We start from the raw sequence: 20,569 nt of genomic DNA, 5'->3' as shown, positions 1-20,569 counted from the left end.
ACCGGGTTGCATCAAGTAGTAAAACTCACTTAGAGTGAGGTCGATCCCACAGGGATTGATGGATCAAGCAACTTTAGTGGGTGATTAGTTTAGTCAAGCTATCATTGAGTGAATTATGTGAATTTGTAGCCAACAGAATGTAAATGACAAGGAATTTAAAATTGCAGAAAGTAAATTGGACAGAAACTTAAAGAGCAAGAAATGTAAATTGGCAAAATCTTAAATGACAAGAAATGTAAATTGCATGAAATGTAAATGGGAGTGGGTTCTGGAAATTAAATAAAGCAATAGATCAAGGCTTAGAGCAAATGCAGAAAGCTTAAATTGCTGGAAAGTAAACTGAGAGCAATGTAAATAGAGAAGCAAAATTGCAGTGAATCAGAATTTAGAGCAATTGCAGAGGAATTTAAAATTGTGCAGGAAATGTAAATGAGATTTGCAGCAAGCTTAATTTAAATTGAATTGAGGAACCAAACAGAAAGTGAAATTCAGCTCAATTTCAATAACTAAAGGAAAGTTGAAGATCTCAGGGGTTGGATGAGACTAGAGACCAAGTCTAGATCTCAATTCCTTCCTTGATCCAACAGAGAATAATTGCAGAAGAAAATAGAGAGAAAAGCAGTAAAGACAATTTAGATCCAAATCACAATTCCTTGAAATTATGCAGACGAGTAAACAGGGAGAATTCTCAAGGTGAGATTGAAATAGAATTTCTTCAATTCTCAACCCAAGATTCAAAACAAAAATGAAAACTAAGAGAGGGAACTCTCAAATCCTAATGCTCCCTAGTGCTCTCTGATGGAGCTCGCCTTCAATGCTCTCTATTAGAGCCAACCTCCTACTAAAAATGAAAATGATGCCTTATATAGGCAAAATAAAAATGAAAATGAAATTGAAAAAAAATTAAATTTCAAAAATGAAAAATCCTAATCTAACTCATCTTTGTGCCTATAAGTGATGTTAATTGGGCTTTGCTTGCTTTGGAGTGGAATTGGGTTGAAGATGGATTCGGATGGCCTTGGTCTTGAGGAGAAATCTACGTGCAAATTGAATTGTTGAGCAATTCACGTTTGAGTCAACGTTTGAGGCAAACGTTGACTCAAACGTCTTCGCGAAACCCATTATGCAGATCGGCCCCTTGCTGTCATCCACGTTTGAGTTCACGTTTGAGGTCAAACGTGAGCTCAAACGTCTTGTAATGGCATGATGCAGAATGGGGGTTTGCTGTCACTCACGTTTGAGTTCACGTTTGAGGTCAAACGTGAGCTCAAACGTTAAGTCCTCCTGGGTGTGTTTTTGAAGTTCAAGTCTTGGGACGCTTCTTTGTCCTCTTGTCAATGTTGCCAGTTTCATGCCCACTATAAACTATTATATATGGTTGGAACGCTCTGAATGTCAGCTTTCCAACGCAACTAGAATCACCTCAATTGGACATCTACAACTCAAGTTATGCTCCTTTGAAGAGGACAGGGTCGCTGGCTTTAGTGTGCAACGTTTGAGGCGACGTTTGCCTCAAACGTGGACGAAAATGTCAGGTTTTGGAGGTTCAAATTCATTGTTCACCCCATACTATTATATATTGTTGGAAAGCCCTGAATGTCTACTTTTCAATGCCATTGGAAGCGCATCATTTGGAGCTCCATAGCTCGAGTTATACTCCGTCGAAGGTGTAGAGGTCAGTTGGCCTCACTGCAGGTTGCCACCATGTTCGTTTATGCACATTTCGGGGCAGTTTTCTCCCTCAATTTTGGTGTCCACCATGCAGTGCCATATATGCTTGGAAAGCTCTTGATTCCTACTTTCCATTGCTTTTTGAATCACCTCATTTGAAGCTCTGTAGCTCAAGTTATTCTTGTTGGAAGTATACCCCTTCAGGCTGTGGGGAGCAACATTTCCCAAGGTATTCCTTAGCCAACGTTTGACCTCACGTTTGAGGCAAACGTTGGCGCAAACGTTGAGCTCCTGGGTGGCTGTGCTGATGAAGCTTCCTTGATTTGGTCATGGGCCACGCTTTTAAAAGCGTGGCCTAAGGCTCCAAAGTGTGCTCCAACTTCAAAGTGTGCCCCAAAATTCCTCTTTTCTTCTTTTAAGCTTATTTTGTGCTATTTTGCTTCTTTTTCAACTTATTTCCTGCAAAATTTATAAAATCAAAAGATCAAGGAAATATACCATTTAAGCACAAAAGAATGCAATATTTAAGAACTAATTATCAATTACTTGTATGAAAAAGCATAGAAAAACATGACATGGTGACATGTCATCACAACACCAAACTTAAACCTTGCTTGTCCCAAAGCAAGAAAAGAATCATGCAATAAAGATTGACAAACCAAGGTGAGAAGAATAGCAAATTAATGTTCATGGTAAGCTAGTTTTCTAAGCAAGCTATAATCACAAAGGAAATGTAAATAATTGATACTTCCATCTAGCTCAATTTATGAAATATTTTTCTTATATTTCTTCCTTGAAGCAAACTTTTAATTTTCTTATTAGCTTCTCCTTATGGGTGCTTTGCCCCATGAGTTGATAACAAAGCTACGACTTCTAAATGCTTTGTTTTCAAGTATTACCACTTGATACATAAGCACCACAAGCATTTGATTAGAGGACTTCATTAAGCTCATTTTTCTTTTCTTTTCTTGACTCTCTAATCATTGATGCTCAGAGCCTTGAGCTTTGAGGGAGTGCTTTTGCACTTTGAGCCTAACCTTGACTTCTAAGTGTTTTGTTTTCAAGCATTTGGCTTGATACATAAACACCACAAGTACTTAACAAATAAATTGCCATTGGTACTCAGAGCCTTCAGCTTTCTCATTCTTTCCCTTTTTCTTTTCTTGCTTTAATTGTATTTGCCTCTTCAAGGTTTTCATGATTTTCAAAAGATTTCACAAAATGTCCTAGATGAAAACTTCAATTAAATAAAATCCAATGCAATTAAGCAACAATCAAACATACTAGCTTTCCAATACTTTTATGCATATGCTAAAATCTTCTTTAATTCCTTGTTTGTTTATGATCATGATACTTTATTGCTTTTGAATTCACAAAACTCAAGTTGGTAATCATAATGGCACAGCACCATGTTGCAATTTAGAAATCAAACTATGCTTATTCATACCACACATGCACATAGAGAATATAAAGACAATCATGCATTGTAAGTGCTGGAAATAAATGAGGAGAAAATGAACTCTACAACCTTGTAGTTCATCTTCATTATTGTTGTCCTTTTTCCTCTATTCTTCCTCCTTCCCTTGCCAAACTCAGAATGCTTGCTCATCCTCAAGCAACAATTAGAACAATGGCTATGGGGCTAAGATGGATCATGAATATCTTACACAATGAAAAGTTAGTAGTACATGTGTTCTAAGCAAGCAAAATTAAAGATAATAATCAAGGCACAAGAGACAGAGACATTGTGATTGCAAACTTAAGAAGGTGAGCATAATACTTTGCATAAAGAATAAGTGGCACACCAAACTTAGTGTGACACTTTCACTTGGAATTGATGCAAGTATCTTGTAAGGATTAAAACCAAATTTTGTTGCATAGCAACACCAAACTTAGAATGCAACCATATGTCAATTTATTGAAATTTAAACTAAACAAAGGAAGAAAACAAAGCAGAGAAAAAATGTTACCTACGGTTGGGTTACCTCCCAACAAGTGCTCTTTTAATGTCATTAGCTTGACATGTTGTTCTTCACTTTCTTCCTCTTCTTCCAGTTTGTTAAGAGGAATGACTCCAAGAGGGGAGAAGTTTCAGTTATTGTCCCCTCTCTTGGTCTCCTTTCAACAAGCTTCCTTGTGAAATTGGCTTGATTGATCTTGCTTGCTGGATCAGGGGGAGGATTGTTTGCAGTTGACCTTCTCATGAATGTTGTCCTTGGTATCTTGGTCACAATCCTCTTCTTGGTGCTTTTGTCAATTACCTTCACTTCTTGGATGTCAAGACATGGTTGCTGTGTGATTATTGGAGTAATTTCTTCATTAAGAGCCTCTTGTATTGGTGGTTCCATGAGCCCTTCCTTCATGTGATTTTCTGCTTCACTTGAGTGTGAATTCTCTGGAATGACTTTCTCACTTTCATGCTCTTCCACTCCTTTCTTTGCACCCAGCATTTGACTTAATAGTTCTTTTATGGAGGAGGTTTGTTGTTCTTCCCAAGATTTCTTCATTTCTTCTTCATATTTTTCGATCACAGATTCAAGGGAAGTTTGTGAGGGTTGTGAATGTTCCTTTGTTACCTCAAGTGCAGTTTCATTTTCAACCACCTCATTCTTCATTGAAAGTTCACTTGATGCAGTGGCCTCTTTATCTTGCTCTTCCACTTTCTCCTTCATATCCATCAATTGGCCTTCATTTTTCTTGCTCAGTGGTTCTAAGCTCCTCCTTATTTTCTCTAAATCTCCATTCATATTTTTGAAGAGAGCTTCTTCCCTTTTCCAGGATTGTTCTTCTCTTTCAAAAAATCCTCTGGACTTTTGAAGGAGATCCTCTGAATCACAATTTGAAGAATTGTTGAACTCATCACAGTATGGGTTGCTAAGATTTCTTTGATTTTGACTTTCCCAGTCACAATATGAGTAGTTGTTAGACTCATCAAAATCTGGATCATATTGTGTCTCTGGGAAGTGTCCCAGATGATTCTCTTGCTCATCTTGTGTCTCTGAAGCAATTCTCCATGGATTGGAGTGCTCAGAATCTGTTAATTCTTGGTGATATCCCCAGCCACCATTAGAGGTTGGTGATGGTGGGTGATATCCTGAAAAATTTTGTTTGACTGCAAGATGAGTTGAACTCCATTTGTATTTTACAAAACACAACACCATTGAAAATTGAAATTCATGTCACAGAGACAGAATTTCTTAGTGAGGCAAAAACACAAACACCTTGGTTTCAGTTTAAAACAGAGAACAAAAATAAAGAAAATACTTGATCTAGACCTCTCACCCACTTAATCATTGTTGATCTAAATCAATCCCCGACAACGGCGCCAAAAACTTGATGGGATAATTTGTGGAAGAACGAATTCCCAAACACACAAATCTAACCGGCAAGTATACCGGGTCGCATCAAGTAGTAAAACTCACTTAGAGTGAGGTCGATCCCACAGGGATTGATGGATCAAGCAACTTTAGTGGGTGATTAGTTTAGTCAAGCTATCATTGAGTGAATTGTGTGAATTTGTAGCCAACAGAATGTAAATGACAAGGAATTTAGAATTGCAGAAAGTAAATTGGACAGAAACTTAAAGAGCAAGAAATGTAAATTGGCAAAATCCTAAATGACAAGAAATGTAAATTGCATAAAATGTAAATGGGAGTGGGTTCTGGAAATTAAATAAAGCAATAGATCAAGGCTTAGAGCAACTGCAGAAAGCTTAAATTGCTGGAAAGTAAACTTAGAGCAATGTAAATAGAGAAGCAAAATTGCAGTGAATCAGAATTTAGAGCAATTGCAGAGGAATTTAAAATTGTGCAGGAAATGTAAATGAGATTTGCATCAAGCTTAATGTAAATTGAATTGAGGAACCAAACAGAAAGTGAAATGCAGCTCAATTTCAATAACTAAAGGAAAGTTGAAGATCTCAGGGGTTGGATGAGACTAGAGACCAAGTCTAGATCTCAATTCCTTCCTTGATCCAACAGAGAATAATTGCAGAAGAAAATAGAGAGAAAAGCAGTAAAGACAATTTAGATCCAAATCACAATTCCTTGAATTTATGCAGACGAGTAAACAGGGAGAATTCTCAAGGTGAGATTGAAACAGAATTTCTTCAATTCTCAACCCAATACTCAAAACAAAAATGAAAACTAAGAGAGGGAACTCTCAAATCCTAATGCTCCCTAGTGCTCTCTGATGGAGCTCGCCTTCAATGCTCTCTATTAGAGCCAACCTCCTACTAAAAATGAAAATGATGCCTTATATAGGCAAAATGAAAATGAAAATGAAATTGAAAATAAATTAAATTTCAAAAATGAAAAATCCAAATCTAACTGATCTTTGTGCCTATAAGTGATGTTAATTGGGCTTTGCTTGCTTTGGAGTGGAATTGGGTTGAAGATGGATTCGGATGGCCTTGGTCTTGAGGAGAAATCTGCGTGCAAATTGAATTGTTGAGCAATTCACGTTTGAGTCAACGTTTGAGGCAAACGTTGACTCAAACGTCTTCGTGAAACCCATTATGCAGATCGGCCCCTTGCTGTCATCCACGTTTGAGTTCACGTTTGAGGTCAAACGTGAGCTTAAACATCTTGTAATGGCATGATGTAGAATGGGGGTTTGCTGTCACTCACGTTTGAGGTTAAACGTGAGCTCAAACGTTAAGTCCTCCTGGGTGTGTTTTTGAAGTTCAAGTCTTGGGACGCTTCTCTGTCCTCTTTTCAACGTTGCCAATTTCATGCCCACTATAAATTATTATATATGGTTGGAAAGCTCTGAATGTCAGTTTTCCAACGCAACTGGAATCACCTCAATTGAACATCTACAACTCAAGTTATGCTCCTTTGAAGAGGACAGGGTCGCTGGCTTTGGTGTGCAACGTTTGAGGCGACGTTTGCCTCAAACGTGGACGAAAACACCAGGTTTTGGAGGCTCAAATGCATTGTCTACCCCATACTATTATATATTGTTGGAAAGCCCTGAATGTCTACTTTCCAATGCCATTGGAAGCGCATCATTTGGAGCTCCACAGCTTGAGTTATACTCTATCGAAGGTGTAGAGGTCAGTTGGCCTCACTGCAGGTTGCCACCATGTTCGTTTATGCACATTTCGGGGCAGTTTTCTCCCTCAATTTTAGTGTCCACCATCTAGTGCCATATATGCTTGGAAAGCTCTTGATTTCTACTTTCCATTGCTTTTTGAATCACCTCATTTGAAGCTCTGTAGCTCAAGTTATTCTTGTTGGAAGTATACCCCTTCAGGCTGTGGGGAGCAACATTTCCCAAGGTATTCCTTAGCCAACGTTTGACCTCACGTTTGAGGCAAACGTTGGTGCAAACGTTGAGCTCCTGGGTGGCTGTGCTGATGAAGCTTCCTTGATTTGGTCATGGGCCACGCTTTTAAAAGCGTGGCCTAAGGCTCCAAAGTGTGCTCCAACTTCAAAGTGTGCCCCAAAATTCCTCTTTTCTTCTTTTAAGCTTATTTTGTGCTATTTTGCTTCTTTTTCAACTTATTTCCTGCAAAATTTATAAAATCAAAAGATCAAGGAAATATACCATTTAAGCACAAAAGAATGCAATATTTAAGCACTAATTATCAATTACTTGTATGAAAAAGCATAGAAAAACATGACATGGTGACATGTCATCAGCGTCTTCCTTTAGCATAAACCTATCGGTCATTTGCTTTGCACAGGCATAAGACCATCTCTGCTTCTCTACTGGACCAAATATACAAGGACTGACGTCTTCCTTTAGCATATAGTATTTAGGATCCTGCAGCATGAAAAAAGTAAAGGTAAAATACAAGGGTACCATCATCATATTAACCTAAATCCTCGTGAAAGATTTGTGATAAATTTTACAAATAGAAAGGTGCTATTAGGGGTAGTAAATGAAAATAAAGAAGTGTACCTGGTTGGAGCCATTTAGTAATCATTTTAACAGCCTACTGAACAGGAATGACACATAATCATAGCCATGACCAATTGAAAGCGACAACGAGAAAGTTCAGAGAAAAATTGAAAAAAAAATATTCAATTCACCTATACAAGTGCATCAGGGCAAGATTCAAAAACAATTAAGAGAACTCCTATAGAGATGATGTCTTCTCTAAAATTAACCCATCTGCAAGCTAAAAGGCAAACAGAAGTTTTAAGAACTCAGACAGACAATAAATAATTAACTATCATTAAAATTTAGAAAATCAATTGTATCCATGAACAACTTGGTCTAAAAATCAAAGCAGTGTCCTTTATGACCAAGCAAAAATCACGTTCACATGATTTGGATATCTACCTTACACAACTGCAAATAAAACTGGAAACTCTAATAATTACAATGTGTCAGCACTGAGTAATAGCTTCAAGTGTAAAAAGAACACTACAAACAAATTTCAGCTACTTATTTATCAATCCCCATTTTAAAAAATTATTATAACATGAAACTGCACTTTAACATTATTTTTTTTCAAAGAAATAAGAATTGGTAAAAACTCACCAGAGCTTAGATTGCCTCCAACACCACCACAATCCATGAATAGTCCCTATTAAATTGAAGAGCTCAAATAGTAAAAACACACATACAAAAAGAGAACTTTATAATTTATATAGTATAACATAATAATTGATGAAATATATTTTAATATATATGAGTTTAGAACCTGAGAACGAGCCCTTTGAAGGTCTTGTTCAAGTTGTGTAAGCTTTAATCTACTTGACTCTAATTGCTACACATAAGCCTGCTCCATAGACAGCAAGAAAAATGCACTTATTATTTGTACCTTCTTTTTCCAGAAGCTGGATCTTTTGTAAGTGACGCAATGCTGGCCACATGGATCAGATCATAAGTTCGAGGATACATTGAGGCTACCAAAATATTAGGTTTTCGCATTGACTTATCAAGTTCTTGTTTTTTCTTTTCATCATTATGCAGAAAATTGTGTTCTTCATCATCTTCTGTGACCCCCTTTTCATCATCATCATCCTCATCATGATTATAGACCTTGTTATAAGGCAACATTCTATTAGACTGCATCGACATCCAGATACATAAGTCATAAAAGTTATATAAAGAACTTTGTTTTGACATTCTTTTAAAATTTTGAACAAAAGATTAAAAAATGATGAAGATAATCAATCCCTCGCCTCATAAAATACTAATGTATCATTTTTCAAGTATGCAATAGTTCTCAATAACTCCTTATTTGTAAAGTACTGCGAATTCAAACACAGAAAACATGTATGTCAATAATAAAAAGAATACAAAGGAATTGTCAAGCAGTGTCTTGCCTCAGTTTGTTTGATTGAAATTCTCGCCGCCACTGATCCGCGACTCAATCTCCTGTATATGATTGGATTTGGTTATCTTGCCTTTGTTGTTTCAAGATATTGCAAACTAAAATGAAGAAGTCAGTGAAACAAAAAGTCAACTATTGCTACCTTACCTAATTAGAAAATATTTAGTGGTACAGTTCTTGATGCGATATATAATAAGATTCAATTATTCAACTTTGAGGGAATGCAAATAATGCATAACTTACAGGCTTTCTTGGAAGCAAAAACTTGTTGCTTATGCTATTGTTCTTCTTGTTGTTATCATCTCTGTTCTGTTCTGAAACAGAAGGCATACTCAAAGAAGCCATGATCAAACAAGTGGATCACTGGATTGTTATAACTTCAAATATGGCAATTTACTCAATTCAGTAGGATCAACACAGGTTCTTATAAGTCAGTATTTTGTGATTAAAAGGATTACTGTGGAAGAAAAAGGTCAGTGAAGAGACACATGGAAGAAGTTGTATAATAAAAGGAAGCTCAATTGAAGATACTAGTATAATTACTACGAGAAAAAGCTAGTCACTAATGCCTAAACACCACAAAAGAAGCAAAATCAAAGCCAGATTGAGGCCTAGTCAATTTTCAAAAAAAGAAAACAATAAGCCATTATGGCTCCAAAGAAAGAAAACAACACGTATTTCAAAAGCAGTTCAGTCATAAGATCAAACACCTCGTCTACACAAACACAACATTGAGCACATATATCTATCTAATTATCCACTAAGATTAATTAACAAACATTTGATGTGCATGTTAGCTCAAACCAACAAATAAGCAAACCATCGAACACTTGGTGTGCACAGCAAAATTCATAGAGGGAAGGGAAGAAGAAAAAGAAAAACGCACGAGTGTTTCTCTGAATTCTTGTTGTGCGATCTTGCGCTCCGGAGCGCTGATCTGCGCAGCTTCGGCCTTGAGCTTCTTGCACTCCTCATTAGCAACTCTAAGGGCTTCACAGCGAGCTTCGTCCTTGCGCTGCTTCTTGATCTGAAGCATCCCCATTTCATGGATGTATGGTGCGGTATTTGTAACCCACTAACTTATCGGCAAGTGCACCGGGTCGTACCAAGTAAAACCTTACGTGAGTAAGGGTCGATCCAATGAGGATTGATGGATTAAGCAACAATAGTATTTGATAGGCTTAGTTAGACAAATAGAAAGTAATGTTTGGGAGTTTAAAAGACATTAAACAATATAAAGAATATTGAAGAAAGGCAAGTAAAAATGTTGGGAATAAAATATTGAGAAAGCAGTTAAGGCTTCAGAGTTATCTATTTTTCCAGATTTACTTTTCTTACTAACTATTTTAATCGTGCAAGATTTAATTCATGGCAAACTATTTGTGACTATACTCTAATTCCTTAGACCTTCCTAGTCTCCTCTAAAATTCATCAACTGCCAATTCTTTGGTCAACTAATTCCAATTAGAGGGTGATAATCAAATTCTAGTTTATATGCCACAAGAATCCTAATTATCCAAAAATAAAGGGATTATATGTCACGTATCCCGTTAAATACAAACAATTAGAAATTCAGGATAATATGTTTTCAAGCTATTGTTCAAGTAAAGAGCTTTTCCAAGTTATACAAGAACTCAATTAGAACATGGGTCATACTTCCGTTCCATCCAAATTCATAGAATAAAGAACGAAAATAATTATTGAAATATAAATCAAAACATGAATTAAAATAGAAAAATAATAATATCAATCCATACAATAGACAGATCTCCTAACCTTAACAATAAAGGATTAGTTGCTCATAGTTCAGAGTAGAAAATAAGGATTGTAAATTGGAATGGAATAATGTTGTGGTCTGGATGGAATAATGTTGAGGTGGTATCTCCCTATTTATATCTAATCCTAATTAATTTAGATTCTATCTTTAAAACTAAAATAATATCTTTTCCTATTTTTAAAATTTGAATTTAAATTAGAATTAATTATAGCAATCAGCAACTCTTCAATTGATGGATGGGGACCACTTGACTTCACTAGGATTCACGCCTAACTTGGGTTTGGCAGCATGAATTGGAGTTTAGTTGAGTGAAGATGCACCTAACTTGGGCTTTAGTGCACCTAACTTGAAGTGGGCAGGACCAATCTCGCGTATTGTTGTTGTGTCTTGCGCCTAACTTGAGAAATCCCAATTTAGGCGCAGCCTTGGCAGCGAGTTCGGAGAAGAAGTATGGACTATTATATATTGTTGGAAAGCTCTGGAAGTTAGCTTTCCAACGCCATTAAAATCATGTCCATTGGACCTCTGTAACTCGAGTTATTCAGGTTTGAGTGCAGAGAGGTCAGGGTTGACAGCATCATTCGCCTTTGATGAGCGGATAATTTATACGCTTTTTGCCACCGTTTTTAGTATGTTTTTAGTAGAATCTAGTTACTTTTAGGAATGTTTTCATTAGTTTTTATGTTAAATTCACATTTCTGGATTTTACTATGAGTTTGTGTGTTTTTCTGTGATTTCAGGTATTTTCTGGCTGAAATTGAGGGACTTGAACAAAAATCAGATTCAGAGGTTGAAGAAGGACTGCTGATGCTGTTGGATTCTGACCTCCCTGCACTCAAAGTGGATTTTCTGGAGCTACAGAACTCAAAATGGCGCTCTTCTAATTGCGTTGGAAAGTAGACATCCAGGGCTTTCCAGCAATATATAATAGTCCATACTTTGGCCGAGTTTAGATGACGTAAAAGGGCGTTGAACGCAAGTTCTACGCTGCTGTCTGGAGTTAAACGCCAGAAACACGTCACAAGCCAGAGTTGAACGCCAGAAATATGTTACAAACTGGCGTTCAACTCCAAGATTGACCTCTACACGTGTAACATTCAAGCTCAGCCCAAGCACACACCAAGTGGGCCCCGGAAGTGGATTTATGCATCAATTACTTACTTCTGTAAACCCTAATAACTAGTTTAGTATAAATAGGACTTGTTAGTATTGTATTAAACATCTTTGATCAGTTTTATGCTATCTTAGACTTTCATGGGGGCTGGCCATTCGGCCATGCCTGAACCATTATCCCTTATGTATTTTCATACGGTAGAGTTTCTGCACTCCATAGATTAAGGTGTGGAGCTCTGCTGTTCCTCAAAGATTAATGCAAAGTACTACTGTTTTTCTATTCAATTCAACTTATTCCGCTTCTAAGATATTCATTCGCACTTCAACCTGAATGTGATGAACATGACAATCATCATCATTCACCCACGAACGCGTGCCTGACAACCACTTCCGTTCCACCTTAGATTGAATGAGTATCTCTTGGATCTCTTAATCAGAATCTTCGTGGTATAAGCTAGATTGATGGCGGCATTCATGAGAGTCCGGAAAGTCTAAACCTTGTCTGTGGTATTCCGAGTAGGACTCTGGGATTGAATGATTGTGACGAACTTCAAACTCGCGAGTGCTGGGCGTAGTGACAGACGCAAAAGGAGGGTGAATCCTATTCCAGTATGATTGAGAACCTCAGATGATTAGCCATGCTATGACAGAGCATTTGGACCATTTTCACAAGAGGATGGGATGCAGCCATTGACAAGGGTGATGCCTCCAGACGATTAGCCATGCAGTGACAGCGCATCGGACTATTTTCCAGAGAGGATAAAAAGTAGCCATTGACAACGGTGATGTCCTTACATAAAGCCAGCCATGGAAAGGAGTAAGACTGATTGGATGAAGACAGCAGAAAAGCAGAGATTCAGAGGAACGAAAGCATCTCTATACACTTATCTGAAATTCTCACCAATGATATACATAAGTGTTTCTATCCTTATTTTCTATCTATTTATTATTTATGTTTGAAAACTCCATAACTATTTTATATCCGCCTGACTGAGATTTACAAGGTGACCATAGCTTGCTTCATACCAACAATCTCCGTGGGATCGACCCTTACTCACGTAAGGTTTATTACTTGGACGACCCAGTGCACTTGCTGGTTAGTTGTATCGAAGTTGTGAATGAAAAACGATTTATTAAGACGTGCGTACAGAGTTTCTGGCGTCGTTGCCTGAGATCACAATTTCGTGCACCAAGTTTTTGGCACCGTTGCCGGGGATTGTTCGAGTTTGAACAACTGATGGTTCATCTTGTTGCTCAGATTAGGTAATTTTCTTTTTGCTTTATTTTCAAAAATTTTTCAAAAACCTTTCAAAAATTTCTCATCTGTTTTCGAAAAAAAAATAAATCTTTTCAAAAATATATTTTTCTTCAGAATTTTTAAGAATGAATTCTAGAGTTTCATGAAGCATGTTGAAGCCTGGCTGGCTATAAAGCCATGTCTAATTCTTTTGGATAGGGGCTTCCAACCATTAGCATAGAGGCAAGTTAATTTGAATGTCAGCCGTGGCATGTCTGAGTTACATACTAAAGCTTGGCTGGCTATTAGGCCATGCCTAACCCTCGAATTGGAGCTTTAGACTAAGAATACAAGATTCCTGGAATTCATATTAAAAAATTTTGAAATCCTTATTTTATTTTTCCTATATGATTTTTCGAAAAAAAAATATACAAAAATCCAAAAAAAATAAAAAAATCATAAAAATAAAAAATATTTCATGTTTCTTGTTTGAGTCTTGAGTCAAGTTGAAAGTTTGGTGTCAATTGCATATTCATCTTGCATTTTTCAAAAAATTCATGCATTCATAGTGTTCTTCATGATCTTCAAGTTGTTCTTGGTAAGTCTTCTTGTTTGATCTTGATGTTTTCATGTTTTGTGTCTTTTCTTGTTTTTCATATGCATTCTTGCATTCATATTGTCTATACATGAAAAATTTTTAAGTTTGGTGTCTTGCATGTTTTCTTTGCATTAAAAATTTTTCAAAAATAAGTTCTTGATGTTCATCTTGACATTCAAAGTGTTCTTGGTGTTCATCTTGACATTCATAGCATTCTTGCATGCATTCATTGTTTTGATCCAAAATTTTCATGCATTGAGTCTTTTTCATGTTTTTCCCTCTCATCATTAAAAAATTCAAAAATAAAAAAAATATCTTTCCCTTTTTCACTCATAAATTTCGAAAATTTGAGTTGACTTTTTCAAAACTTTTTAAAATCTAGTTGTTTTTATGAGTCAAATCAAATTTTCAATTTAAAAATCTTATCTTTTTCAAAATCTTTTTCAAAAATCAAATCTTTTTCATTTTTCTTATATATTTTTGAAAATTTTAAAAATATTTTTCAAAAATCTTTTTCTTATCTTTATCTCCTAATTTTCGAAAATAACATCATCAATTAATGTTTTGATTCAAAAATTTCAAGTTTGTTACTTGCTTGTTAAGAAAGATTCAAACTTTGAGTTCTAGAATCATATCTTGTGATTTCTTGTGAATCAAGTCATTAATTGTGATTTTAAAAATCAAATCTTTTTCAAAACTAATTTCAATCATATCTTTTCAAAAATATCTCTTTATCTTATCTTTTTCAAAATTTAATTTTAAAATATCCTTTCTAACTTCTTATCTTCTTATCTTTTCGAAATTGATTTTCAAATTTGTTTCAACTAACTAACTAACTTTTTGTTTGTTTCTTATCTTTTTCAAAACTACCTAACTAACTCTCTCTCTCTCTCTCTCTCTAATTTTCGAAAATATCCTCCCTCTTTTTCAAAATTTCTTTTTAATTAACTAATTATTTTAATTTTTGATTTTAATTTTCGAAAATTACTAACCTTTTTCAAAAACTATTTTCGAAAATCACTAACTCTTTTTCAAAAATTATTTTTGAAAATCCTCTTTCTCTCTCATCTCCTTCTATTTATTTATTCATCTACTAACACTTCATCTCACCAAAAATCTGAACCCTCTCTCTCTGAGTTCAGATTTCCTATTCTTTTTTTTTCTACTCACACAGGGACCTCTATACTATGGTAAAAAAGATCCCTATTATTATTGTTTTTCTGTCCCTCTTTTTCATATGAGCAGGAGCAAGGACAAGAATATTCTTGTTGAAGCAGATCCAGAACCTGAAAGGACTCTGAAGAGGAAACTAAGAGAAGCTAAATTACAACAATCCAGTAAGCACCTTTCAGAAATTTTCGAACAGGAAGAGGAGATGGCAGCCGAAAATAATAATAATGCAAGGAGGATGCTTGGTGACTTTACTGCACCTAATTCTAATTTACATGAAAGAAGCATCTCCATCCCTACCATTGGAGCAAACAATTTTGAGCTGAAACCTCAATTAGTTTCTCTGATGCAGCAAAACTGCAAGTTTCATGGACTTCCATCTGAAGATCCTTTTCAGTTCTTAACTGAATTCTTGCAGATCTGTGATACTGTTAAGACTACTGGAATAGATTCTGAAGTCTACAGGCTCATGCTTTTCCCTTTTGCTGTAAGAGACAGAGCCAGAGTGTGGTTGGACTCTCAACCCAAAGATAGCCTGAACTCTTGGGATAAGCTGGTCACGGCTTTCTTAGCCAAGTTCTTTCCTCCTCAAAAGCTTAGTAAGCTTAGAGTGGATGTTCAAACCTTCAGACAGAAAGAAGGTGAATCCCTCTATGAAGCTTGGGAGAAATACAAGCAACTGACCAAAAAGTGTCCTTCTGGCATGCTTTCAGAATGGACCATCCTGGATATATTCTATGATGGTTTATCTGAGCTATCAAAGATGTCATTGGATACTTCTGCAGGTGGATCCATTCACCTAAAGAAAATGCCTGCAGAAGCTCAAGAACTCATTGCCATGGTTGCTAATAACCAGTTCATGTACACTTCTGAGAGGAATCCTGTGAGTAATGGGACGCCTCAGAAGAAGGGAGTTCTTAAAATTGATACTCTGAATGCTATATTGGCTCAAAACAAAATATTGACTCAGCAAGTCAATATGATTTCTCAGAGTCTGAATGGAATGCAAGCTACATCCAACAGTACTCAAGAAGCATCTTCTGAAGAAGAGGCCTATGATCCTGAGAACCCTGCAATAGCAGAGGTAAATTACTTAGGTGAACCTTATGGAAACACCTATAACTCATCATGGAGAAATCATCCAAATTTCTCATGGAAGGATCAACAAAAGCCTCAACAAGGCTTTAATAATGGTGGAAGAAACAGGTTTAGCAATAGCAAGCCTTTTCCATCATCCACTCAGCAACAGACAGAGAACTCTGAACAAAATACCTCTAATTTAGCAAACTTAGTCTCTGATCTATCTAAGGCCACTGTGAATTTTATGAATGAAACAAGATCCTCCATTAGAAATTTGGAAGCACAAGTGGGCCAGCTGAGTAAAAGAGTCACTGAAATCCCTCCTAGTACTCTCCCAAGTAATACAGAAGAAAATCCAAAAGGAGAGTGCAAGGCCATTGATATAACCATCATGGCCGAATCCAAAGAGGAAGGGGAGGACGTGAATCCCAGTGAGGAAGACCTCCTGGGACGTCCAGTGATCAATAAGGAGTTTCCCTTTGAGGAACCAAAGGAATCTGAGGCTCATCTAGAGACCATAGAGATTCCATTAAACCTCCTTATGCCATTCATGAGCTCTGATGAGTATTCCTCTTCTGAAGAGAATCAGGATGTTACTAATGAGCAAGTTACCAAGTACCTTGGTGCAATCATGAAGCTGAATGCCAAATTATTTGGTATTGAGACTTGGGAAGATGAACCTCCCTTGTTCACCAATGAACTAAGTGATCTGGATCAACTGAGATTGCCTCAGAAGAAACAGGATCTTGGAAAGTTCCTAATACCCTGTACCATAGGCACCATGACCTTTGAGAAGGCTCTATGTGACCTTGGGTCAGGAATAAACCTCATGCCACTTTCTGTAATGGAGAAACTGGGAATCTTTGAGGTACAAGCTGCTAAAATCTCATTAGAGATGGCAGACAATTCTAGAAAACAGGCTTATGGACAAGTAGAGGACATGTTAGTAAAGGTTGAAGGCCTTTACATCCCTGCTGATTTCATAATCCTAGATACTGGGAAGGATGAGGATGAATCCATCATCCTTGGAAGACCTTTCCTAGCCACAGCAAGAGCTGTGATTGATGTTGACAGAGGTGAATTAGTCCTTCAATTGAATGAGGACTCCCTTGTGTTTAAAACTCGAGGTCATCCTTCTGTAAACATGGAGAGGAAGCATAAAAAGCTTCTCTCAAAACAGAGTCAACCAGAGCCCCCACAGTCAAACTCTAAGTTTGGTGTTGGGAGGCCACAACCAAACTCTAAGTTTGGTGTTGAACTCCCATATCCAAACTCTAAGTTTGGTGTTGGGAAGTCTCAACAATGCTCTGAACATCTGTGAGGATCCATGAGAGTCCACTGTCAAGCTATTGATATTAAAGAAGCGCTTATTGGGAGGCAACCCAATTTTTATTTATCTAATTTTATTATTCTTTCATGTTTTATTAGGTTCATGATCATGTGGAGTCACAAAATAAATATAAAAATTGAAAACGGAATCAAAAATAGCAGAAGAAAAATCACACCCTGGAGGAGGATCTCACTGGCGTTTAAACGCCAGTAAGAAGCATCTGGCTGGCGTTCAACGCCAGAACAGAGCATGGTTCTGGCGCTGAACGCCCAAAATGGGCAGCATCTGGGCGTTTGAACGCCAGAATTGCACCCTGGAGAAGAGCTGGCGCTGAACGCCCAGAACAAGCATGGTTCTGGCGTTCAACGCCAGAAATGGGCAACAATTGGGCGTTCAACGCCCAGAACAAGCACCAATCTGGCGCTGAACGCCCAGATTTGTGTGCAAGGGCATTTTGCATGCCCAATTTGGTGCAAGGTTGTAAATCCTTGAACACCTCAGGATCTGTGGACCCCACAGAATCACCTCAGGATCTGTGGACCCCACAAGATCCCCACCTACCTCCACTCACTTCTTCTCACCCCTCTTTCACACAATCCCATAAACACTCTTCTCCAAAACTCTTCACCAATCACCTCAATCTTTCCTCCCTATCACCACTTCACCACTCACATCCATCCACTCTTCCCCATAAACCTACCTCATAAACTCCACCTACCTTCAAAATTCAAAATCAATTTCCCACCCAAACCCACCCTATATGGCCGAACCTTACCCCCCCTCCCTTCCCTATATATAGCCCTCCATTCTTTCTCATTTTCACACAACACAACCCTCTCTTCCCCTCCTTGGCCGAAACACATCTCTCTCTCCCTCTTCTCTATTTTCTTCTTCTTCTTCATCTATTCTTTCTTCTCTTGCTCGAGGGCGAGAAAAATTCTAAGTTTGGTGTGGTAAAAGCATAAGCTTTTTGTTTTTCCATTACCATTGATGGCACCCAAGACCGGAGAATCCTCTAGAAAAGGGAAAGGGAAGACAAAAGCTTCCACCTCCGAGTCATGGGAGATGGAAAGATTCATCTCCAAAGCTCATCAAGACCATTTCTATGATGTTGTGGTCAAGAAGAAGGTGATCCCCGAGGTCCCTTTCAAGCTCAAGAAGAATGAGTATCCGGAGATCCGACATGAAATCCAAAGAAGAGGTTGGGAAGTTCTAACAAACCCCATCCAACAAGTTGGTATCCTAATGGTTCAAGAGTTCTATGCCAACGCATGGATCACTAGGAACCATGATCAAAGTAAGAACCCAAACCCAAAGAATTATATTACAATGGTTCGGGGGAAATACTTAGATTTTAGTCCAGAAAATGTGAGGTTGGCGTTTAACTTGCCTATGATGCAAGGAGATGCACGCCCCTACACTAGAAGGGTCAACTTTAATCAAAGGTTGGACCAAGTCCTCATGGACATATGTGTGGAAGGAGCTCAATGGAAGATTGACTCCAAAGGCAAGCCGGTTCAATTAAGAAGACTGGACTTCAAGCCTGTGGCTAGAGGATGGTTGGAGTTCATCCAACGCTCCATCATCCCCACTAGCAACTGATCTGAACTTACTGTGGATCGGGCCATCATGATCCATAGCATCATGATTGGAGAAGAAGTAGAAGTTCATGAAGTCATCTCCCTTGAACTCTACAAAATAGCCAAAAAGCCCTCTCCTGGGGCAAGGCTAGCTTTTCCTCATCTTATTTGCCATCTATGTTACTCAGCTAGAGCTTTCATAGAAGGAGACATTCCCATTGAGGAAGAGAAGCCCATCACTAAGAAAAGGATGGAGCAAGCAAGAGAGCCCATTCATGGATCTCAAGAGACGCATGAAGCTCATCACCATGAGATCTCGGAGATGCCTCAAATGCATTTTCCTCCACAAAACTATTGGGAGTAAATCAACACCTCCCTAGGAGAATTAAGTTCCAACATGGGACAATTAAGGGTGGAACATCAAGAGCACTCCATCATCCTTCATGAAATAAGAGAAGATCAAAAAGCAATGAGGGAGGAGCAACAAAGACAAGGAAGAGACATAGAAGAGCTCAAGGACATCATTGGTTCCTCAAGAAGGAAACGCCACCATCACTAAGGTGGACTCATTCCTTGTTCTTACATTCTCTATTTTTCGTTTTCTCTATGTTAAGTGCTTATCCATGTTTGTGTCTTCATTACATGATCATTAGTAGTTAGTAACTATGTCTTAAAGTTATGAATGTCCTATGAACCCATCACCTCTCTTAAATGAAAACTGTTTTAATTCAAAAGAACAAGAAGTACATGAGTTTTGAATTTATCCTTGAACTTAGTTTAATTATATTGATGTGGTGACAATGCTTCTTGTTTTCTGAATGAATACTTGAACAGTGCATATGTCTTTTGAAGTTGTTGTTTAAGAATGTTAAATATGTTGGCTCTTGAAAGAATGATGATAGGGGGACATGTTATTTGATAATCTAAAAAATCATAAAAATGACTCTTGAAACAAGAAAAAATAGCAAAGAACAAAGCTTGCAGAAAAAAATAAAAATAAAAAGAAGAAGCAAGCAGAAAAAAGCTAAAAGCTCTTAAAACCAAGAGGCAAGAGCAAAAAGCCAATAACCCTTAAAACCAAAAGGCAAGGGTAAATAAAAAGGATCCCAAGGCTTTGAGCATCAGTGGATAGGAGGGCCTAAAGGAATAAAATCCTGGCCTAAGCGGCTAAACCAAGCTGTCCCTAACCATGTGCTTGTGGCGTGAAGGTGTCAAGTGAAAACTTGAGACTGAGCGGTTAAAGTCAAGGTCCAAAGCAAAAATAGAGTGTGCTTAAGAACCCTGGACACCTCTAATTGGGGACTTTAGCAAAGCTGAGTCACAATCTGAAAAGGTTCACCCAATTATGTGTCTGTGGCATTTATGTATCCGGTGGTAATACTGGAAAACAAAGTGCTTAGAGCCACGGCCAAGACTCATAAAATAGCTGTGTTCAAGAATCATCATACTGAACTAGGAGAATCAATAACACTATCTGAACTCTGAGTTCCTATAGATGCCAATCATTCTGAACTTCAATGGATAAAGTGAGATGCCAAAACTATTCAAGAGGCAAAAAGCTACAAGTCCCGCTCATTTAATTGGAGCTATGTTTCATTGATAGCTTAGAATTTATAGTATATTCTCTTCTTTTTATCCTATTTGATTTTCAGTTGCTTGGGGACAAGCAACAATTTAAGTTTGGTGTTGTGATGAGCGGATAATTTATATGCTTTTTGGCAC

The 20,569-nt window shown here is 37.4% G+C and overlaps 1 non-coding gene across 1 annotated transcript; it reads right to left on the bottom strand.

Moving 5' to 3' along the window:
- Positions 1 to 15,458: 15,458 nt before the first annotated feature.
- LOC148567357 (small nucleolar RNA R71) lies at positions 15,459 to 15,562 on the bottom strand. The gene has a single exon (XR_015881995.1). It is a non-coding gene; the product is annotated as a small nucleolar RNA R71 (small nucleolar RNA).
- Between the last annotated feature and the right edge of the window lie 5,007 nt (positions 15,563 to 20,569).

The sequence above is a fragment of the Arachis ipaensis genome, chromosome B4, assembly GCF_059453495.1.
Source record: "Arachis ipaensis isolate K30076 ecotype BB chromosome B4, ASM5945349v1, whole genome shotgun sequence".
NCBI classification, from domain to species: domain Eukaryota; kingdom Viridiplantae; phylum Streptophyta; class Magnoliopsida; order Fabales; family Fabaceae; genus Arachis; species Arachis ipaensis.
Note: the sequence above shows the minus strand (reverse complement) of the source record. Positions and strands in the feature narration are given on the sequence as shown.